At 36.5% G+C, this 24,967-nt stretch overlaps 1 long non-coding RNA gene across 1 annotated transcript in view; it reads left to right on the top strand.

The window, feature by feature from the left end:
- Positions 1-24,967, top strand: part of LOC135232238 (uncharacterized) — a 120,324-nt gene that overhangs the window by 70,502 nt on the left and 24,855 nt on the right. Inside the window, exon 2 of the long non-coding RNA XR_010322686.1 lies at positions 3,229-3,423. This is a non-coding gene — a long non-coding RNA (uncharacterized LOC135232238). The remainder of the gene's footprint in view (positions 1-3,228; positions 3,424-24,967) is intronic.

The following is a 24,967-nucleotide window of genomic DNA, read 5'->3' as shown; positions in this document are numbered from 1 at the left end:
TATTAAAATAGGTCACACCACAAAGAGTGTGTTTATACCTCAAGACCAACAGAATCATGACTCAAACGTTAAGGTTTTGTGGTAGACAGAATAATTGTCTCCAAAGATGTCTGTGTTCTAATCCCTGAAATCTGTGGATATGTTGTTACCTTATATGGCTAAAGAGACTTTGCAGACAAGGATTTTGAGATGAAAAGATTATTATGGCTTATTCTGGTTGTCCAAATGTAATTGCAAGGGTCTTTATCAGAGGAGACAGGAGTGTTAGAAAAAGACAGGATATGTAATGAGGGAATCAGAGGTGGGAGTGATTCCTGGAAGTGACCATGAGCCAAGGAATGTAAGCAGCCTCAAAAAGCTGGAAAAGGCAAGGAAATCAGGGTTTTGAACCCACCAGAGACTCTGTGAGAGAAACAACCTGATGAAGTTCTCTCATAAAGATTATAGGCTAGGAAGCCCTATAGGGCAGTTCTACTCTGTCATTTAGGTTCACTAGGAGTTGGAATTCACTCTAGGGCACACAACAAAAACAGCAGAGTCTCCATCCAACCTTGTCTACATCTTTATTTTAGGACTTCTTGCTTCCAAAACTGCAAGATTATAAATCAGTGTTGTTTTAAAACACTGAGTTTGTGATAATTTGTTAAAGCAGCAATGGGAAACTAATACAGTTTCCTTGTTTTTACTCCAATGTAAATTTTATTGTTAAATATAAGTTAAACGGAGTTGCATGACTCTTGGAATTTCCTATCCCATTCAGGATTTATCCCTTTCAAGTCCTAATTCCTGAGCAAAAGACACAAGTCATCCTGTTTTGACATTGTCCAGTAAAATTTACATCAGTGATAATCAACTCTAAGACTCCTCTGATGATCACCACTTGGTGGTCATGTCAGGGCACAAGTTTAATTTGCATGTTGAAAACTTTCATAATGGAAAAATTAGACAAGGTCTTTACAAAACACTCATTGCCTATTTTAGAGTTTGGGAAACAAAATGGAAACTCCAGTAGCATTTTCAGAGGAGTTTTGCCGTTTGGTTACACTAGTAAATAAATAATATTGTTAGTAAATAATAACAAGGTGTGCATCAAGGTTGGGTCCTTTCACCATGCTTATTTAATCTGTATGCTGAGCAAATAATACTAGAAGCTGGACTGTATAAAGAAGAATGTGGCATCAGGATTGGAGGAAGAATCATTAGCAGTCTGCGATATGCAGGTGACACAACCTTGCTTGCTGAAAGGGAAAAAGACTTGAAGCACTTACTGATTACATCTCAACATAAAACAAAAGTCCTCACAACTGGACCAATAAGCAACATCATGATAAATGGAGAAAAGATTGAAATTGTCAAGGATTTCATTTTACTAGATCCATAATCAACAACCATGGAAGCAGCAGTCAACGCATCACATTGGGCAAATCTGCTGTAAAAGACCTCTTCAAAGTGTTCAAAACCAAAGAAAGATGTCACTTTGAGGGCTAAGGTGTGTCTGACTCGAGTCACGGTATTTTCAATCACCTCCTAAGTGTGGGAAAGCTGAACAATGAGTGAGGAAGATCAAAGAAGAATTGATGCCTTTGAATTATGGTGTTGGTGAAGAATATATCGACTGTGACAAGTACGAACAAATCCGTCTTTGAAGAAGTGCAGCCAGAATGCTCCTTGGAAGCAAAGATGGTGAGACTTAGTCTCAAGTGCTTTGGACATGGTATTAGTAGGGACCAGCCCCTGGAGGAGGACACCATGACTGATGAAGTAGAAAAAAACTAAAGACCCGTTGTTGTCAATTCCGACTCATAGCGACCCTATAGCGGAGATTAGAACTGCCCCATAGGGTTTCCAAAGAGCAGCTGGTGGATTCAAACTGCCGAGCTTTTGGTTAGCTGCCAAGCTCTTAATCATTTCACCACCAGAGGAAGACCCTCAATGAGATAGATTGACACAGTGGCTGCAACAATGAGCTCAAACATAACAATGATTGTGGGGATGGCACAGGACCAGCCAGTGTTTCGTTCTGTTGTACAGAGGGTTGCTATGAGGCAGAACCTACTTGACAGCACCAAACAACAGCAAGTAACAGAATATGCATTTGGAACTCTGGTCTTTTAGGAACATCTTGGTCAGATAGATGGAGACTGGGCTTCCATGAGCTGGATTGTAGCCAGCTTGCTGGTTCGCAGCCAGGTTGCTGGTTCCTAGTGGATATCAAATGGCTGGTAGACTGCAATTCCTATGTTCAACGCACACATACAGAGCTTTCACATCCTCTCAAATAATAAACAAGAATGTGAAAAAGAAGCTACAGAGGAGCTCATGATGCTGAGGTTCTGGAAAAATGTTATGCGGTGTGGCCTAGTTTGGGGTTTTAGCTACTTGCTGCTGTCATTCCTCTGTTCATGCTGGTTTCAGTCGTGATTCTTACCTTCAGAAATGACTATTGCTATCACTGTTTGGTTTCGTTTAGTTTCACAACATTAAAATCATTGGTAAAAATGTCATCTTTATTGTGAGAACCATAACCAATTTAAACTTATTAATAGCCATCACATTTACTTTTTAGGGTGATATTTTTTACCTTTATGGTTTACTGTGATAATAATGATCACATTCTAGACTCATTTCCAGGTAAAACAGTGAACATTCCAAAAAGCCTTTGATAAATTGTTTATAATATCCTCTATAGGCAAGAAAGTAGCAGGAATGATGGGCTCCATTTTTCACAAAAATAAGTAAGTCATGGTGATATTTTATGAGTTACCCATGGTACATGCCCTGTAGATCAGTAACAACCAAGGAAGCAAATTGGCAACCACATAACTACTTGCAGGTTCCTGAACGTACCAAACCCAATGGCAGGGATGGCAATAAATCACTGAGAGTTAAGAACATTTTCTTTGAATATTCCCAAACGGAACTTTCTTCAAAGACAGAATTTTTCTGAGAAAAATAAATAGGTCTGAATAAGAAAGTTTTATCTCAGATGGTAATTTTATTTATTTGTGTATATATTTTTTCAAATTATCTATATATCCATTCATTTAAATAGGTAATACATGCACATGGTAAAATAAATCACTCAAAGTGTATACAACGAACATGTGTCTCCATTTCGTCCTTTCCCTTCTTGTGAGTCTTTCCACAGAGTCAACCAGTTACCAGTATCTTGACTGATAGTTAATACTTTGCGTTTGTCCATTTATACATGTATCTATCCTTCTTTAGGAGTCCTTGGGCAGTGCAAATGATAAAACATGCTCGGCTGCTAACCAAAAGTTCGGAGATTTGAGTCCAACTGGAGGGACCTCAGATGACAGGCCTGACGATCTACTTCTGAAAAAATCAGCTATTGAAAACGCTACAGAGCACAGTTGTGCTCCAACACACACAGGATCCCCACTAGTCACAATCAACTGGATGGTAACTTTTTTTTTTTTTTTTTTAATCTCTGTTTAAAGGACTTAAGTACTTTCCAGTTTCAATTCAAAAATTTCTGCTGCTCAAAGAAGGCGATATTAGAATATTATTTTCTTTTCAAAGAAAGAGTTTTTACAAATTCTGAGCCATTATCAGTCCTAACCAGTTATTTCACTTTTAAAAAGAAACACATTTGTTTCAGTCAAAGCTGGGTGTACTTGTGAGGAACACGTAAATATTTAAAGAAACAGCAAAAGCTGCCAAGTAAAAATAATGATTTTGGCTGAACTCGCACAATCCATTTTATGTACAACATTAGGTGCCTTTTTTAGAGTTATTCTGGAAAGATTCTTATCGAGGCGTATTTGTGAAGTAAATTTTAACTCTTAGCTATAGAGAGGCTAAATGTGCTCAACTTCATATGAAAAAGGAAACCATTGTAAGAATATTAATATATTATTGTCAAGATAAAAAAGTAAAATAGAAAGATCATTTTATTTTCAACTTCAGGAAACCTGTTGTTTGCTCGTGAATTTCTTTCATTTTTACATCTATTGTTGAATCTCCAAGGATAAATATTTTGATAAAATGAAGAGAGAGGGCATGTTTGTTCTTATCATCTGCTCCTTATGAATGTTTAGGATCAAGCATTTACTCTGTGATACTTTGCTTGGAAAAATGACTGCATTTTGGATAATACAGGGCTTGGAAAGCTTAGAAATGAACACTGAATTAATTAAAAATCTTTTCCACATCTAGTGCTAGTAATAAAACCTACTGGCATGGATGGTAGTAACATTTTAGTTCTGTGGTCAGGATGCTTGTCTTGATGGTGATGGTCTGTTGGAAGCAGAGAGATTGCTCACACATTGGCTAATATGGAGAACAAAAGGGTAAATTATGGCACAGCAGCCAGGAAACAACCATGTCAAGAAAACATTTGGTAAGGGATGCCAATGAACTTTAGTCAGTGTGCTTCCAGGTCCCAATTCAAACAAGTTTTCACAATTTTTATTCTATTTCTCCTACTATTATTGCTATCTACCCGTATAAAGAAACTTCCTCCTACTATTTTTAATGGCTACATTTCAACTAAGTGAGCTGTAGCAAATTTTCTTTGTCATTTTATTAGTGTTGAATATTTATTATTATATATAAGAAATTATAAAAAGCATTTTGAACATAGCTATGAGTCGGAATTGACTCAACGGCCACAAGTGTGGTTTGGTTTTGGTATATCCTTTTGGGATTAAAAAATAACAAAAGTGGGATTACTGGATTAAAACAGTAAGCAACATCATGCTAAACGGAGAGAAGATTGAAATCATCGAGCATTTCATTTTACTTGGATCCACAATCAACACGCATGGAAACAGCAGTCAAGAAATCAAACAACTCATTACACTGGGCAAATCTGGTACAAAAGCGAGGTTGATGAGACTTCATCTCACTTACTTACTTTGGATATGTTATCAGGAGGGACTATTACATCATAGTAATATCCTCCCTGGAGAAGGATATCATGCCTGGTAAAGCAGAGGGCGTCAGTGAAAAAGAGGAAAACCCTCAACAAGATGGATGGACACAGTGGCTGCAACAATGCGCTCAAGCATAATGATTATAAGAATGGCGCAGGACCAGGCAGTGTTTCATTCTGTTGTACATAGGGTCACTATGGCTTGGAACTGACTGGACAACACCTAACAACAACACCACCTAATTTCAGTTGTTTTCCATGTAGTTTAATCAATTCACCCTAACACCAGCAGGGCGTGAGATTTACCCTGACTCTCTAACGTTAGATTCTCTAACTAGATAGAATCAAATCTATCTAGCCTTTTCTTATTGGGACGAAAGTTTTTTTAATATAAAATTTTGTTTTTTAAAGAAATTATATTTTTATAAATTTCCTTATACTGTGTTCCTAGTTTTTACTTATTAATTAGCATCATAATTATTTTTATAAATCCTTCATAGAATACAACTATTAACTTTTTGTCTGTTGTAGTTTATTAAAATATTTTTCTAATATTTCTTTTATTAAATTATATTTTTTTCCTGGAAGACGTTTGGAATTTTCATTTAGTATTAATAGGGTCTCTATGAGTTGAAATCACCTCCATAGCAAAAGGCTTTCTTTTTTTTTTTCTTTTTTGGTTTGGACAGTTGGGTCACCTTTGTTTCATAATTTTTCTTACAATTTCAAAGCTAAGAAAAATATTTATTTTTCAGAGATTACGTATTTGATCAGACTCTTTTAAGTAAGCTTTCCTTTAATTAATTTTACTTTATCTAATTACTCAAGATTATTAACATTAATTTTGTTTCTGGTATGTTTTGTGAATCTATTTTTCTCCATGTTTTTATTACGTAATTATAATTTAAATTGTAACTTGGTAAATAATATTTATTTCCCATTGTCTATGATATGGTCTTTATGATATGGTCTTTACCATATATCAAATATTTGACATACGATGGTTGTTTTTCATGAATATTTTTGTAATCCATTGATATGTATGTGTGATAGCATTACAGCACTTTAATTATTTTTCCTTATAATGAGTTGTAATATGCGATAGAGTGATATCATGGATTCTTTCTTGACAATTCCACTGTACTACATTAATATGTGTGATAGTATTGTACATGTATACTTGATTACTTTACAATAGAGTTACAGTATATCCTCCTTGTTGCTGTATTTTTACTTTGAAATGTATTATTTGAATGTCTTTTTTATTTATAACTCCATGTGAATCTTAAATTAATTTTGTTTTTCTTTAAACATGAGGCTATTCTTTAATGTATGCAATTAATACAATACACAAAAAAAATCAAACGATTTTTCTTAAAGAAAGCATGTAACCTTTGAGATTGGATTTTTTTCAGTCAGCACAATTCTCTGGAGATTAATACAGACCTACATATATTGATAATTTGTTCCTTTTTTTGATGAGTAGTAGTCCATGGTATGGATATACCACTGTTTATTTAATCATTCACCCACTGATAGAAATCTGGCTTGTTGCAGATTTGGGGCTATTATGAATAAAGCTGCTATAAATATTCATGTAGAGGATTTTTTCGTGAATACAAAGTACAGGTGATGAGTTGTATACTATTGTCACTATTTTTTATTGATGCTTTCTTATAGGTATTGTCACAGATTGAATTGTGTCCCCCCAAAATATCTGTCAACTTGGCTAGGTCATGATTTCCAGTACTGTATGATGGTCTACCATTTTGTCATCTGTTGTGATTTCTCTGTGTTGTAAATCCTATTACTATGATGTAATGAGATGGATTAAATCCATTGCCGTCAAGTGGATTCCGATTCATAGTGACCCTATAGGACAGAGTAGAACTGCCCCATAGAGTTCCCAAGGAGCGCATGGTGGATTCAAACTGCAGACCTTTTGGGTAGCAGCTATAGCTTGTAACCACTAAGCCACCAGGGTTTCCATGACATGGACTAGTGGCAGTTATACTGAAGATATCTACAAGATTAGATAGTGTCTTAAGCCAAGGTCTTTTAAGATGTAAAAGAGAGAATTGAGCAGAGAGACTTGGAGACCTCAAGCAGGGCTGGGAGCAGAGTATGTCCTTTGGACCTGTGGTTCCTGCACTGAGATGCTCCCAGACCAAGGGAAGACTGATGCATCACGAGTACCTTCCTCCAGAGCCGACAGAGAAAGAAAGCCTTCCCCTGGAACCGGCACTCTGAATTTAGACTTCTAACCTGCTGGACTGTGAGAGAATAAACTTCTCTTTGTTAAAGCCTTCCACTTGTGGTATTTCTTTTATAGCAGCACTAGATAAGCAAGATAAGTACGTAGTGATATCTCATTGTGGTTTTAATTTACAATTAATTCTCTAATGTCTGGAAACCCTGGTGGCATAGTGGTTAAGAGCTACAGCTGTTAGCTAAAATATAGGCATTTTGAATCCAGACAGGTATGTAGTGATATCTCATTGTGGTTTTAATTTACAATTGTATAATGAGGTTGAAAATCTTTTCATGTGGTCATTTTACATCTGCGTATCTTCTTCAGTGAAATGCCTCTTCATAACTTTTGCCCATTTTCTAATTGGGTTCTTTATTACTGCAGAGTTTTTGAGTATTTTTTATATACTTAGACACTATACCTTTGTCAGATATGTGGTTTGCATGTATTTTCTCCCAGCCTATAGCTTGTCTTTTTGTCTCTTTGAGTTTTACAGAGTAAATGTTTTAATTTGATGTAGTCCAACTTATTAAACTTCCGTTTTATGAATCATGATTTTGGTGTCAAATCTAAGAACTCTGCCTATTTTTTTTTCTAAAAATTTTATAGTTTTAAATTTTATACTTAAATCTATGTTCATTTTGAGGTTTTTTTTTTTTTTGTACAATGAGTGAGATTTAAATTTTTTTTTTTTTGCTGACGGATGTCCCATTGCTCTAGAATCGTTTGGTGAGAAGATGAAGTTTCCTTTATCAAACTGTTTTCTCATGTTTGTCAAAAATCAGTTGTGATTACTTGTGTGGGTCTGCTTCTGGGTTCTCTATTCTTTTCCATTGATTTATATGTCTGTTCCTCCCAACATACCACCCAGTTTTGCTTACTGCAGCTATACAACAAGTCTTGAAGTCAGATAGTCTGATTACTCCCACTCCATTCTTCTTTTTTCAAAATCGTTTTAACTACTCTAGTTCTTTTGCTTTTCCAAATAAATTTTAGAACAATCTTGTCTCTATCTAAAAAAGAAAAAAAACTCTCTGGAATTTTGGTAGGAATTGCATTAAACCTGTACATCAGTCTGTAGATAATTGATATCTTTACTATACTGAGTCTTCTAATCCATGAACAGAGCATGTCTCTCCATTTAGTTATTTCTTCTTTGATTTTTCAATAGTGTTTTGTAATTCTCAGCATACAAGTCTCATACAAGTTTTGTTAGATTTACACGTAAGCATTACATTTTTGAGTGATTGTAAATAGTATTATATTTTAAATTTTGATTTCTACATGATAGTTGTTACACAATAGAAATATGGTTTTTTTTCGTATCGTAATCTGACATCCTATGACCTTACTGAAATCATTTATTAGTTCCTATGACCTTACTGAAATCATTTATTAGTTCTAGTAGTTTTTATGTAGATTCCTTATTAGGCTGTTGTTTTCCTGTCCTTTGGATAGAAAGAGCAGCTTTTACTGGGTTATTTTTTATTTTATTTTTTTGCCTTGCCATTTGGTATTTCTGGGTTATTGAGTTGTTCATCTTGAAGTCTATATACATAAGGCAAATAGAAAATCCAGGGAACTCACCATATTGTCATTCTCTGGGACCCCTGATCTTAGTCTGTCTTCTTCTCTTTATCTGCCAGAGCCTTTTGGGTTTGTTTTTATATAATGTTCAGATTTTTTAGTAGTACATAGCAGGAGAAATAAGAAAAAGTACATCTACTCCATCTTCCCAGAAGCAGAAGACTGAAAGTATTTAATGATTTTAAAATCTGTAAATTATAACATTTCAGCATAAAAGTAAAAACAAAAACAAAACAAACAAACAACTCCTTAGGAGAAGGTTAAACGCAAGTTTCACCAATGTATATCTAAATCCAATATTGCTTAAAATAATAAATGTCACATAATCACCTAATCATCATCGAATAATCACACATCTTACTCAGAAATGTCCTGTTGGCCTTCAGTTTGGAAATGACCAACTGAAAAATTGACATCAGGTTCACCATAAAAATTGTCCAAAATCTGTAAAGTCCGCTGATTAAAGAACCACATGGGGTATTGTTTATCTTTCTCCATTTCTCTGTTTTCTTAAAATTACACTAACATTCCTAACTTGATCCAATATGATTTCATTTGGGAGAAGTACAGCTGCAAAGATAAAACTCCAGAGTTTTAAATTTGCTAGCATGTTTTACATTATCTTTCTTTTTCTTTTTCTTCAAGGCCCTAATTAGGCTGACAAAAGAGCAAAGAATTGCTCAATACTGCTTCGGTTAAGCCCCCAACTAGAAAAGATAGTAAGGTGGTAAAAAGACTGCAGTTTGTTTGAAAGATGAGGGGTAACTTGGTGCTTTTAGAGGCCTTTCTCCTTTTTCACATGGACGTGGGCTTGCGCCTGTGAGGGTGTGTGTTCACTGGGGCATGTGGAGACAGTGGGAAGCAAATTTTCCCCAAGTGTAGCCTACCTTGAATGTTCATGTGTGGAAGAAAGTCTTCTTCTCTGCTTGGAGTCTAGTGTTCAGCTATGGGCCTGTGGGACTGGGCCCTTCCAGGGCCACACTAGCCTTGTTTAAATGGTACCACTTCACCAGTAGTGGACATAACATCCTCATCTCATTCCCTGTCCATTTTTCCACCAATTTCCGTTCACTTACCTCAACAAGGTGGATTGACACAGTGGCTGCAACAATGAGCTCAAGCATAACAACGATTGTAAGGATGGTTCAGGGCCAGGCAGCGTTTCATTCTGTTGTGCATAGGGTCACTGTGACTCAGAACCAACTTGACGGCACCTAACAACAACAACCTCAAGGAAAACAGATTATTTTACTAGTAAGCTAACCCATTTTTAATTAGAAGAAAGGAAGTATTTCAATAATTTCTTTAGTAAAGAAATTTGTTTTCTTTATTTGTCAAGTTTCGGTAAATGTTATGGATAGAATTGTGTCCCCCCCTCCCCCCCAAAAAAAGGTGTTGGAATCCTAACCCCATGCCTGTAGATATAATCCTATTTGGGAATAGGGTTGCCTTTTTATGTTAATGAGGCCATATCAGTCTAGGGTGTGTCCTAAACCTGACTACTTCTGAGTTCTAAAAAGAACAAATTAGACACAGAAAGAATTAGAAAGAAGGAAGCACAAATCAGGGTTACCAAGAATACCTGGAGTACAGAAGCTGAAAAAGACAAGGACCTCCGCCCAGAGTCCACAGAGAGAGAGAGCCTAGAGCTGAGTTTGGACTTCTAGCCTTCTAAGCTGTGAGAAAATAAACTTCTGTTATTTAACGCCACCTACTTGTGGTATTTCTGTTGCAGCAGCATGAGGAAACTAAGACAGTAAGTTTAGATAGATTAGAGGATGACATTGTTTGTTTTTAATCATCTTTAATCTGTCACATCATATATACTCAATGACATCCCATAAGAAGCCTTCTGGATATTTTCTACAGGCATCTTCCTGGTAATTGCTAACCAGTGCCTGTGCTAATTTCCCTTCTTCCTCAAAGCTTCAAATGTTTCCTTGAATTGCAGCCACTTTAATGTGCATGGACTTTTAAAACAGTGAGCTCCTACAGGTCTCTTCTATGTGTACAGTATGTGTTTGGGAATCATTGGCATTTAAATTTTCCCCACTGAGAAATTAGTTTCTATAGAGGTGAACTTCAGGAAATCACCTTTGTTCCTTTAGCTTATATTTGTGTTGCTCTGCTAAAACTTATAATAGAAAACACAGAATAAAACACAACATTTGTATATCTTATGCAAGCAATTATTTCCAACTGTGTTGACATCTGACAGGTATACCCGGGGTAGCTTATCCAATAGGCAAGGTAAGCACGATGCTAGATCTGCTAAAGAACAGTTTCATACTTTTTCATCACGTCAAAGATTCTGCTTCTAGGTATGATTGGCACCTGTCTCTCCCCCAAAACCGTAGCACCTTCCTACACAATCAAAGCCTCTTTTCAAATTTACAGTCCCTGACAAGGACAGATTACCCAGTAAGCAAGGTAAGCACAGGCTTACTTGTGCTTACTTACTAATCTGTAGTGACTAATTTCACAGGAGTTTCACCACATCTGAAACTCATGTGAAATTTGTCACTATAGATTAGTAAGCACAAATAAGTCTGCGCTTACCTTGCTTATTGGCTAACCCACCACTGCGTATACCCTAGTTTCCAGTCAGGGAAGATCACCAGGTATTTTCAGGAGTAAAGCTTCACAGGGGAAGAAGAAACTGTAATTTGGACTCTTTTAAATATTTTTAAGTAATTGCTTACATATTTCAGAAAAGCAATATCTAAAAGATATGTCAATTAAAATATGTATACGTAAGGATTAATTCACCTTTTAAAAGCTAAGCATATAAAGGGAGAGAGAGAACTAAGATTGTGAACAAGTTTTTTTTTTTTTTCCCTTGCCTCACACTGTATTTCTGAGAAAGGAAGGATTATCCTCAATTAATGGGTCACTGACTGTGGGGATCCAATGACTGTCTTTTAAGAGTGGTATTCTAAGCATCAGGAGCTCATCATAGCAGAGACATTACCCTCTAGCAGTTTTCACTCAGATTATATTTAATGTACTGCCTCAATGTTGTAGCTATCACTTTAGTCAGGCACATAGATTCTCTGTTATGTGCTTGGTTATACTGCTGGAAAATAACATTATTGAAGAAACTAGTATCTATTCTTTTTAGTGGGGCATTGGAAAATCAGAGTGCATGGAGATGGAGAGTCTTATTACAGTGTGTAAATAAGCTGAATCATTGCTCTTTTTGTTTTTTCATCATATATCTATAAGGTATTAACATTCATTTTGCAAAATGTATCCTCATTTCTTGGCAGGAAAATGGAAATCTGCTCACCTTGCACATAAAGATGACAGACTCCATTGCCCAGAGGTTCAAATTCAAATCTACCTCCAGGGTCATAACAGGAAATGTCTGGCAGAGATACAAGGTCAAAGTGAAACAAATAAGTCAGCTCAGCTCTGAAGCACATTGCAAGTCTCTATGTGCCTTAAAACAGCTTCTTGGTTTTTATAATTCAGTAATGTATTTTTTTTAATGTATTAATAATTAAAAGTCAAAAAGTTTGCAACTTTTGTAGACAATAAAAGATAGCATTGTAGTGTAATCATGCTGTACATAGCTTCCCATTTTCAGAAGTACTTTTACATGCATACTCTCATTTGTTCTTCACAATATAGACCAGGAGAAATGTTATTATCCTCATTTTTCAAAGGCAAATAATGTTTAGAGTGTAGATGGACACAGATAAGAAGAGAGGGAACAAGGCTGGAAAACAGGTCCTCTCGTTCCTACCTAGTCTCGTGTGCTAGTGAACAGATTAGTTCTCCTCAAATGTAAAATAAAAAATACATATTTTAGGTTGAGTCCTCTAGAAGCAGAGTTTAAGACAAACACTTTTGTAAATGATTTACCGAGGGAGTTTTCTCAAGAGAAACGTGGGTAATGAGGGAAGCAGGATAGGGCGGAGGAAGAATCCATGCAGAGAAGGGGGCTCCGTTGATTCTATGGGATATTCTAGAGTGGGAATTGCACCAGAGGTTTTCCCACCCAGAGGTGAGAAAGCTGTCGTTACTACTCCTTCCCCATCAGTCAGTCATTAGCAGTGGGAACTCCTGAAAATGGAGCGGGGATAACCTCTCAGACAGAGCCAGGTGAGGTGGCTCCCAAAGTCAGCTAGAATAACACCTGGAGAAGGGTGCGCTTGAGAATAGCAGCTGGGGGGTGGGTGCACCAGGTCACTAAGCTATAGCAACAGAAACTGCTACCAGTAACTAATAATTTTCTTTTGAGAATTGTTTACTTTTTCATTTTATTGTGAACTATATGCCAAAGTAGAGAGACTAGCTTAATGAGCTCCCACGTGCACACCCATCATCATTAATAATCAACATGCAGCTAACCTTGTTTCATCTGTGAGAACTGTGTTTTACAATACAATGCTTGTCATTCTCTGTACTCAGGAACAACAACATACACAGCATAGTTCTAAAAATTATTTTACTTGAAATAGCCTTGTTAATGAAAAATTCAAAGTACTAGAGAGGGACTTGAATTTGTGAGACATGGTTTTCAGTCTTGGTTCTACAAAATTAAGGGACAGGACAGATATTTGCTATAATCCTTCGTAGCTTAAACATTTGGTAATTTTCTAACTGACATATAGCATAGAAGTGCTCACTTGTCTATGCCAAGAAATTTGGAAGACAGCTACCTGGCCAAGTGACTGGAAGAGATCCATATTTATGCCTATTCCCAGGAAAGGTGATCTAACCAAATGCGGGAATTATTGAACAGTATCAATAATATCACATGCAGTAAAATTTTGCTGAAGATAGTTCAAAATCAATTGCAGCAGTACATTGATGGGGAACTGCCAAAAATTCAAGCCAGATTCAGAAGAGAACATGGAACCAGGGACATCATTGCTGATGTCAGGTGGATCCTGGCTGAAAGGAGTGAATACCAGAAAGATGTTTACCTGTGTTTCATTGACTGTGAGAAGGTATTTGACTGTGTGGATCATAACAAATTGTGGATAACATTGCAAAGAATGGGGATTCCAGGTCACTTAATTGTTCTAGACCAAGAGGCAGTCATTCAAACAGAACAAGGCAATACTGAGTCATTTAAAGTCAGGAAAGATTGCGTCAGGGTTGTAATCTTTTACCATGCTTATTCAATCTGTATGCTGAGCAAATAATCAAAGAAGCTGGATCATATGAAGAAGAACAGGGCGCCAGGATTGGAGGGTGGTAACTCATTAACAACCTGCATTATACAGATGGCACGACCTTGCTTGCTGAAAGTGAAAAGGCCTTGAAGCACTTACTAATGAAGGTCAAAGACCACAGCCTTCAGTATGGCTTGCACCTCAACATAAAGAAAACAAAAATCCTCACAACTGGACCAATAAGCAACATCATGTTAAACAGAAAAAAGATTGAAGTTGTCAATTATTTCACTTTACTTGGATCCACAATCAACACCCGTGTAAGCAGCAGTCAAGAAATGAAACAACACATTGCATTGGGCAAATCTGCTGTAAAAGACCTCTCTAAACTGTTAAAAAGCAAAGGTGTCATTTTAAGGACTAAGGTACACCTGACCCAAGCCATGGTGTTTTCAATCACCTCATATGCATGTGAAAGCTGGGTAATGAATAAAGAAAATCAAAGAAAAATTGATGCCTTTGAGTTGTGGAGCTGGCTAAGAATATGGAATCTACCCACAGACTGCCAGAAGAACTAACAAATATTTTTTGGAAGAAGTACAACCTGAATTCTCCTTAGAAGCAAGGATGGCGGGGTATCGTCTCACATACTTTGGACATGTTTTCAGGAGAGACCAGCCCCTGGAGAAGGATGTTATGCTTGGTAAAGAGGAGTGTCAGCGATAAAGAGGAAGATCCTCAACGAGATATATTGACACAGAGGCTGCAACAATGGGCTCAAGCATAACAATGATTATGAGGATGGCGCAGGACTGAGCAAGTACATTCTGATGTACTTAGGGATGCTATAAGTCAAAACGCACACAATGACAACTAACAACAACATAGAATAAATAATTTATATCTTGAATATATTCACCTCTTTTGCGCAGTCCTGTAGTGACTTTTGATCCCAGAACACAGTCCCAAGTACAGCTTGTGCAAGAGTGGCCTCCTTCAGATCACCACAGGAGAGGCAGGTATGCCAACTGGAGCCTCGATCACGGGCATCTTTATGGATTTCCATTGCCCATAAGATGAAATCTGTACTCTTAAATTGCATGTAAGGGTCTTCATAATTCAGGTCCAACATACTTTTCTTGTTTCACCTTCATACAGTCTTCCACATTCATGTTGTGTTCTTAACACATTGAACTAAACCCTCTATCATCAAGTCAATTTGGAATCATAGCAACCCCATGGGATAGAGTAGAACTGCCCCACAGGGTTTCCAAGGAAGGGCTGATGGATTTGACCAGCTGACCTTTTGGTTAGCAGCCGAGCTCTTAACTGCTGCACCACCAGGGCTCCTTTATATTCCTGTATGGAGAAAATTACAGTCATTGTTCAAAACACAACTCAAACATCATCTACACTCAGAAACTTTCTTCAGCATCCACTATTTCCTCTTCTCAAACTTTCTTTTTTTCTCGCTCACCTGGCTTCTTCCTCCTCTTTCCCCTCTCCGTCTCTTCTAAGGCAAAGAGTAATTTCTGTCTGGGAATCGACTCCACAGTAATGGATTTGTTAATTTACATTCATAGAAAGATTTAGGATGGTGCTTTGGTGCTTGATTATAGTTGCACTAATTGAGGACACAGAAAATGGTATTCAATAAATAACTTGTTAAGTGAACAAATGAATGTGGCTCCCTCCTTTGATTTTTAGTTTGTATTTATATTTACTATGATCCATACCACATTATATTTTGCATATTTACTTCCATGCCTGCCTTATTTATTATCTTTGTCAGGATTTCCCCAGAAGTAGACCTTGAGCTAAGGATTCTTGAACAAGTAGCTTATTTATACCATGATTTCAGGAAACGGCCAGTAGAGGGGTGGAGAAGCCAGATATGGGAGAGAGAGTCAATAAAGTGTATACTATCAAGCAAGTTATCACTTTGGTAGCTGGAGTTTAATTCCGATGGACAACTCTGGGAATCTGTAGAATATGGCTCTCAAAGTTATCCCACCTGAAAGATTGGTTTAGGGCTGCTGGGAGACAATAATTTTCCTAGTCCTTCCAGCCTGCTGCACAGGGACAGAACAGGATGTGATGACCAGAAAAAGCCCTCAGATAAAAAGATTGAGGTGCTGGCTATTAGGAATCAGTCTGGCATACACAAAAATGGTAGTGTTGAGAGGATATGGATATAGCTAGCACCAACAACGTCTATTACACCTATGGATTGTGTTAGCCTCTGAACTTTACTCAAGATGTATTCTTCTTTTCCCCCCTCAATCCATGCTAAGTACAACACAGAAAAAAAAAAAAAAAAACATAGAGCACTTATTAAATGCTATAAGATGAATGAACAAATTGATAAATGAATAGTTATAATGGATAACCTACTAAGTTACATACACGCTAAGTGTATCCAGGCTTCTAGTTCCACCAACCTTGTCCTGGAATGTGATGTACTCTTCCAGACTGAGAGATTTTAAGACCTTCAAGCTGAATCCTTTCCAACGTATAAGTACCACTGAAATGCCACCCCTGCTGTATGTGGTAACTGTACTCTCCAACTGTGGCTTGTTAGTTAAAACCGTAAAACACAATCATGAGAAGCCTTGATATAGGTAATCTAACACATTCCAATTTTTTTTCCAACCCATTTTCCATTAATTTTCCAATGTATTTTCCCAAGTGGAATGCAATCCATATGGTTCATTTATATTTATCTCTCAAACTGTTGTTGTATAAAAGTGAGTTTATGTTCTGAGGTACATTTTCAAAGGTATTTTCATTGGAAAATATTTCTATTGGCCTGGAAGATAACCTGATCCAGCAAAATGAAGTTGATTTTTGTGGGTTTTCAGTTTCAAAAGGTTATAAGATTAAGTTTTGTGTGCACTTAACACAACCCAGATTCTGCCATCCATGCTGCATGAAGTGATGGAAAGATTTGATCACAATTATCGTTTATAGAAAATGTGTATGATATATTGCTTTTGGTGTTACAAAACTTGACAAGAAAATAAAAAGGTGCATTACAGAAAATCGTCATCCACATTAAATGAAAAAGATAAGATTCTCTGAGATATTTGATATAAAATGATTTATTAACATATGCTGAGAATATTAAGAAAAATGACAAAGTGGCCCATGGACCTTAAAAAAGCAGATAGAGAAACATTATCATAAGTTTGCAACATCACCTGCAATTTTATTTGTGTTATGTTAAATTTTATGAATATGCAAATATTCATATACCCACTGCTGTTAAGTCGATTTGACTCATAGCTACCCCAGACAGATTCTAAGTCTGTAAATTCCTAGGGAAGTAGACTGCCACATCTTTCTCCCACAGAGCCACTGATAGTTTTGAACCACTGGCCTTTCAGTTAGCAGTCCAGTGCTTAACCATTGTACTACCAAGTCTCCTTATACATAACTCTCTCTCTCTCTTTCTCTCTATGTATATATAACTTATATATAACTATATACCCATTGCCACTGAGTTGATTCTAACTCCTAGTGACCCTATAGGACAAAGTAGAGCTGCCCCACAAAGTTTCCAAGGAGCCCCTGGTGGATTCGAACTGCCAACATTTTGGTTAGCAGCTGTAGCTCTTAAACACTATGCCACCAGGGTTTCCATATAACTGTGTAACAATTATATATATATACACACATATATATATATACATATATGAGTCGGAACGACTCGACGGCACTGGGTTTTTTTTTTATACATATATAGCTTGTGTGTGTGTATGTTTGTGTACGTACACAGAGGAGCTTGTATTTCATTTCACTTGTAAATCTGCTATCGTTGTCTCAGCCTAAGCTATTTGGTGTCATGTGTCATGGAGTTGATATGCTTAGTAATATTACCAGTAATCTTTTTTATTTGCCTGGAATCTGTGATACTTTAAAATTTTTATGTTAAAATTTTTCAAATATTTTCCAACTTTTTTTTGAAATTTTTACAAAAAATACACAAAAACTAAAAGAAATTTATGGTAAACATCCACATATGTATCATCTAAATTCTACCATTAGTATTTTATCCTACCTGGCTTATCACATATCTATACATCTTTCAATTCTTTCCATCCATCATCTAATTTCTTTTTTGATTCCTTTTAAATTAAATTGCAAATATCAGTTCTCCATCTTAAAGATTTCTGAATATCATTTTCATAACTATTATCATTAACTCAATTTTAATTTGTTTACAGTTCTTTCTGTTGAGATAAATGAAATTAAATGCATGCATCTTAAGTCCATCACCTCTGCAATTTCACTTATATTCCTTCCCACTGTGTTCCCACCCTCACCCTTGAGGCGACTACTCTTCTGATATTTTCCACCATAGATTAGCTTTGAACAAGCCCTTGTTTCAAAAGATGAATAATGGTATTTATTTGTTTTAATCTTACATTTATTTTTAGTTTATGTTTATAATAATTTAACATTTTATATCCTGTGCCAGCCAACAAATAGGATTTATTCCTACTCTTAATCTAGGAGAACAAAAATGATGGACTGTGAATAGAATGTTGGGGAAAGGGATGTACATCTAACCACTGTGTATTGCTATTGGGGATCAGAGAGGACTAATAAGAGCGAGAAAGTGATGCAACATCAAAACATTATATCCTGAGAAAGATATATTGTTATAGAAACTAAAGGGGTAGAAGCAAAGAACAGGAATTTGGATATGGGGTTGAAATGTGCTTTGGGAAAATTGTGGAATAAGAAGCTCCAGATCTTCAAAAAGTGTAACAAAAGTAGAAAGCATAAGAAGGGAATTTTGGAAAGTATTGAATAAATTCTATATTTAAATCCCATTCAAATTTTTTAAATCAAACTAACATTATTTAAAAACAATTATAAGGCACTTGACTATGTTGTATCTATACTGGTAGTCAAACTGAATCGTGTGGGTTTTGGGTTCATTAGCATTTTATTAAACAGAATGAGACTTCTACAGTAAGATTATATCAAAGTAAGATTGTAAGGGGAAGTTAGATTAGCAGCCTTGCTCTTCAAAATTTGGAAAATAAAAAGCTAGCTAAAACCAGCAAAAAATTAAATTATTAACAGAGAAATAATGGATTTTGACTTCTAGTAGGAGCCAGTATATTCTTTTGTTATTTAAACATGTTTTTTAAACTTGTAGCGGTAGGCATCTGAATTGATTCATTGGGCCTTATAATATTTAGGAAAAAAAACCTTGATGATTCATCACCAGGTAGCAAATGCTTTCTTGATTTTAACATTTGAATGTCTTTGATTCTTACATTTATTCCTATCTTTAGGTCCTTTCTATGTATTTGTAAGAGTTCTTTATGTATCAGGACTTGTACTGACAAGAAACTGGTATCTAAAATAGCTAGAAGATAAGAAAAAACACAGTAAAATATATTTTGTCTTGGAAGTTATGTTAGAATGTGGGTTGGGCTAGAGTCTTGGAAAAAGTAGTCACTATTTCTTCCTTTCGAAAAAAAACACACACACACATTAAGGCATGCCATGACCGCAACCGCGCCAACATGGTACCAGAATAACCCACTGAAATATGAAAACTTAATTCGTGCTTGCTAGGCACCAACTGGCAGCATATAAACTGAAAAATGGCTACATTCAATATTTTCTAAAATATGTCAATCAAATAAGACAATGTATCTAAACTGACTTTGCATGACTGGTTAAAAACAAATAAACAACAACAAAAAAATAGGCAAGGCAAATAATAAGCTTAACATTTTTTCAACACCAAATAGATAATAAATTTGGATGATTTTTGTTTTGTTTTTACTGACCTGATTTATTTTTACGGACCTGAGTAAACTTGTTATTAGTAGTTTTTCCTGAACTACAGCAATTACTTTTTCACTCTGGAGGAGTGTTGGGATGACAAGGAGAGTAGTCAGTGATGAAGGTTAATTCCAGATTATCAAAACAAGTAAGAAGTATATGTACAGAGTCCAGTGGTAGCATGGAACCTGGAAAAAAGACGTGAATGCTTCTCTTAGATGTACAAATACGTAATTGCTTAAATAAAAATGCAGAGTTTATAAGAACTGTCCCTTCGAGTTTTAAATCATTGCTTAGTTTTATCCTTTTTGGTCTGTAAATAGAATGTAAATAAGGACTACTTGAGCTTTAAGAGGGGTGACATGGGCATTATCCCTTGTCATGTCACACCACTCTAACAAATAATTATAACATGAATCTGGCTATGCTATCTTCAGAGCAATATTACATAGCAATTTTATGGAAAAAATACTATTTCTGAAATGCTATATTCTGATTGTTATGAAACTAAGATGGTAACATAGAATTTATGAAAATATTAGTTTTATTTATCATAGTTTCAAATTAAATTTGGGGTGATAAATATTTGAGGACTATAAACTGTTCTACATTTTGAGGTTAGAGGTTAAAAAAAATGGAGCACAACATCTAGATTGGTGGTGGCATGGAGCAGCTTGTATTCTCACGTATTATTGGTGCAAATATAAAATACTCTAATTACTTTGGAAATATATTTGGCAGTTCCTGATAAAGTTGAACATACTTCCCCTATAGTTCAATAATTTCACTTCTAAGTATATGTCTGAATGAAATTAATCTGTGGTCTAAATACACACACACACACACACACGGATGTTTATAAAGCTTTATTCATAATACTACAGAATAGGAAACAACCCAAATACCTACTAATGGGAGAATCAACCCACTGTGACATGCTCACACAATAGAATATTATACTTCCACAAAGATAGAACACTTAACTGATACACACAATAATATGTATTAAGATAAAAATATTAAGTGAAAGAAGCATGAAACAAAAGAATATATACTGTAAGATTCCATTTATATGAAGTTCAGCATCAAGCAAAACTAATCTACGGTGACAGAAATCTGAACAGTGGTTGCCATGGGATTAACTTGAAAGGGGCATGAAATAATTATTCTGGTGATGGAAATGTTCTATATCTTGGTCTGGTTGACCGTGATAAGCAGTAATGTACTGGCAAATGTTTTGACAAGTGGCTCTCTGGGGAAAAAAAATTGTCCTAATTTGCAGCACTTGCCAATTTCTGTCTTCTAAGTAACCTCAGTATGGCCAACTTCATATTGCCAGCATGACTTCACTGAACGCAAAGCTGGAGAGAGATGTGCTCACTCAGCTCTTACAAGCTTGTATGAGCAACTTGGGTACATCACTGATTGCAAGGGTGTAAACATTTGTCAAAATTAATCCACAAACACACCCAAGATTTGTGCATTTTACTGTGCGTAAATTTATCTAAAAAATACTTAAAAAAGAAAAACATGGAAAATTGCTCTGAAACCTTTAAGACCTGAAAGGTAGCATTGAAAGGGTCACTCACTAGTAATGACATTTATTTCTTCATTAAGCCAAATTTATGAAGCATCTAACTTTACTGCATCATGCTCAGTATACTATTGATTATAAAGATGAATCAAGAGTGGTCCTTACCTCCAGAAAATTTAAAGTACAATTGGAGAAATAAAGCAAATATATTGAAGAGTTGCAACATCCTTTTTTTAAGAGCTGATATCTGTGTATTAGAGCAGAACTGTGCTCCACCAGGTTTTCAATGGCTGATTTTTTGAAATAGATCACCAGGTCTTTCTTGCAAGGCACCACTGGTCAGGAAAATGTAAACGAATGAGTGAGTATATACATACATATGCACGTACATACCAAATACCTGGTGTTATAAACTGTGATGGTTAAGGTTACATGTCAGTTTGACTAGGCCATGATTCTCAGTGATTTGGCAGTTATGTAGTGATATAGTCTGGCAGTTATATAATGACGTAATTATCCTCAGTTTTGTGATATAATGTAATTAATCACCTCCATGATGTGATCTGACTCAACCAGCCAATCAGTTGTAAGGGGAGTTTCCTTGGGGGTGTAGCCTACATCCACTATGTATGGAGGTTCTGGCAAAGCTTGCTAGTTTTGCTTACTCTGGATCCTGCCTCTGGCTCACCATCCATCTGACTTCTGGTTCTTGGGAGTTGAGCCAGCAGCCTGCTGTATTTCTTGCTGACCTTGGGATTTGTCAACCTCTACAGCCTGTGAGCCAGCAGCCTGCCATTTGGCCTGCTGATCTTAGGCTCGTCAGCCCCTGTGCAGCCTGATGCCTGACCCATGGACTTGGAACATGCCAGCTTCTACTGCTGCATGAGTCATTTTCTTGAGATAAATCTCTCTTTCTCTCTCTATACAAATATATGTTTCACTGGTTTTGCTTCTCAAGAGAACCCACCTAAGACAAATGCATATCTGGGAAAAAAAGTAGAGAATTCTTTGCAGTATACTTCTTCTCATTTCTTGCCTTAACTGAAACAGTATTTCCAAGTTTACCTGGGTAAAAGTGTTTCCACGTTTCTGTAGCTCCCTGATGTTGCTATCTGACTAATATTCTTATACCTCCATGCACCCATTATTTTTTTTGTTTATCATTCTATATTTCCTATAAATATCTGCTTTTCAATCACATACTGCATTCACTGTGCACTTTCTATTCTATACCCTGAATTCTGTCACCATAAAAAGTGATTTCAGTATCCAGGAGGATGGCTATCCAACTGAGAATTCCCTTGATCCATATGATACCTTTGTTCTACTTCAGCCACCCTCTTTTGGTTATACCTAACAGCATTATTACCTGGAACTTCTGTAACTTGGAACTCTTACCATCAACTTTCTTATCTCAACCTTCTATTTTCCAACTTTCCCTGTACCTCATTCCTCAAGCCTATTACAAGTAATCTCAGATTTCAGAAAGGTTTCCAGCCCTTTGCTCCTTGTGCTTTCTCTGGATTTATTAGTTCTATTTCAGGTTTTCCTTCCCTCCTCCTTCTCCTTCCATTGTCCTCTTGTCCTGCTCCGCCCCCCCGCCCTTCTTCCTGTCTAGCTCTACTTTTGATTTATTAAATTCAAAATTATCTGGCACTGGATACATTCTAAGGCCTTAATAAGTATTAATTGAATGACTAAATGAAGTCCCTCAAAGCTCATGACAGAAATAAGCATATAGCGACACTGCTAACACAATGGTTTTAGGTAGAAGCCATGATACCATTTGTTGTCGAATCCATTCCAACCCATGGCGACCCCATGTGTGTCAGAAGAGAACTGCTTTCCATTGGTTTTCAATGGCTGATAGATTGACAGGCTTTTCTTCTGAGGTGCCTATGGCTGAACTCAAACCTCCAACATTTTGGTTAGCAGCCAAACGCGTTAACCATTTGCATCACCCAATGACTCCTAGAAGCCATAAGTTCAATTGATTCTGAGTTAAGATTAAATTCTAATCAACACATTATGCTAAGGTGGTTAAATACACCTTACAACACACCTGTGTTGTAATTACAACACACTTAAATTATTTATTTGAATGATGACAATTCATTCACCCCCACATGTCTCTCAGTTTGTCTTACCGTGGGGGCTTGTGTGTTGCTGTGGTCCTGGAAGCTATGCCACCGGTATTCAGATACCAGCAGGGTCACCCATGGAGGACAGGTTTCAGCTGAGCTTCCAGACTAAGACAGACTAGGAAGAAGGACCCAGCACTCTACTTCTGAAAAGCATTAGCCAGTGAAAACCTTATGAATAGCAGTGGAACATTGTCTGATATACTGCTGGAAGACAAGCCCCCAGGTTTGAAGGCACTCAAAAGATGACTGAGGAAGAGCTGCTTCCTCACAGTAGAGTCGACCTTAATGACGTGGATGAAGTAGCGCTTTTGGGACCTTCATTTGCTGACGTGGCAAGACTCAAAATGAGAAGAAACAGCAACAAACATCCATTAATAATTGGAACTTGGAATGTACGAAGTATGAAACCAGGAAAATTAGAAATCATCAAAAATGAAAAGGAATGCATAAACGTCAATATTCTAGGTATTAGTGAACTGAAATGGACTGGTATTGGCCATTTTGAATCAGACAATCATACAGTACACTATGCTGGGAATGACAACTTGAAGACGTCAAAAAGAATGTTTCAGGATCTATCCTGAAGTACAACACTGTCAGTGATAGGATAAAATCCATATGCCTACAAGGAAGACCAGTTAATACGACTGTTATTCAAATATACCCACCAACCACTAGGGCCAAAGATGAGGAAATAGAAGATTTTTATCAGCTGCTGCAGTCTGAAATTGATCAAACATGCAATCAGGATGCATTGATAATTACTGGTGATGTTAATACAAAAGTTGGAAACAAAGAAGAAGGACCAGTAGTTGGAAAATATGGCCTTGGTGATAGAAACAATGCCGGAGATCGAATGATAGAATTTTGCAAGACCAACGACTTCTTCATTGCAAATACCTTCTTTTACCAACATAAATGGCAACTATACATATGGACCTCATCAGATGGAACACAGAAATCAAATTGATTACATCTGTGGAAAGAGACAATGGAAAAGCTCAATATCATCAGTCAGAACAAGGCCAGGGGATGAACGTGGAACAGACCATCAATTGCCCATATGCAAGTTCAAGTCAAAACTGAAGAAAATCAGAGCAAGTCCATGAGAGCCAAAATATGACCTTGAGTATATCCCACCTGAATTTAGAGACTATCTCAAGGATAGATTTGATGCGTTGAACACTGGTGACCGGAGACCAGATGAGTTGTGGAATGACATCAAGGACATCATCCATGAAGACAGCAAGAGGTCATTAAAAAGACGAGAAAGAAAGAAAAGATCAAGATGGATGTTAGAGGAGACTCTGAAACTTGCTCCCGAACGTTGAGCAGCTAAAGCAAAAGGAAGAATTGATGAAGTAAAAGAATTGAACAGAAGATTTCAAAGGGTGGCTTGAGAAGACAAAGTACAGTATTATAATGACATGTGCAAAGAGCTCGAGATGGAAAACCAAAAGGGACGAACGCAGTAGGTGTTTCTCAAGCTGAAAGAACTGAAGAAAAAATTCAAGCCTCAAGGTGCAATAGTGAAGGATTCTGTGGGGAAAATATTAAGCGATGCAGGAAGCATCAAAAGAAGATAGAAGGAATACACAGAGACATTATACCAAAAAGAAT

The sequence above is a fragment of the Loxodonta africana genome, chromosome 1 (assembly GCF_030014295.1).
Source record: "Loxodonta africana isolate mLoxAfr1 chromosome 1, mLoxAfr1.hap2, whole genome shotgun sequence".
Lineage (NCBI taxonomy): Eukaryota > Metazoa > Chordata > Mammalia > Proboscidea > Elephantidae > Loxodonta > Loxodonta africana.
The sequence above is the reverse complement of the archived record's forward strand: the minus strand, read 5'-3'. Positions and strand labels throughout refer to the sequence as shown.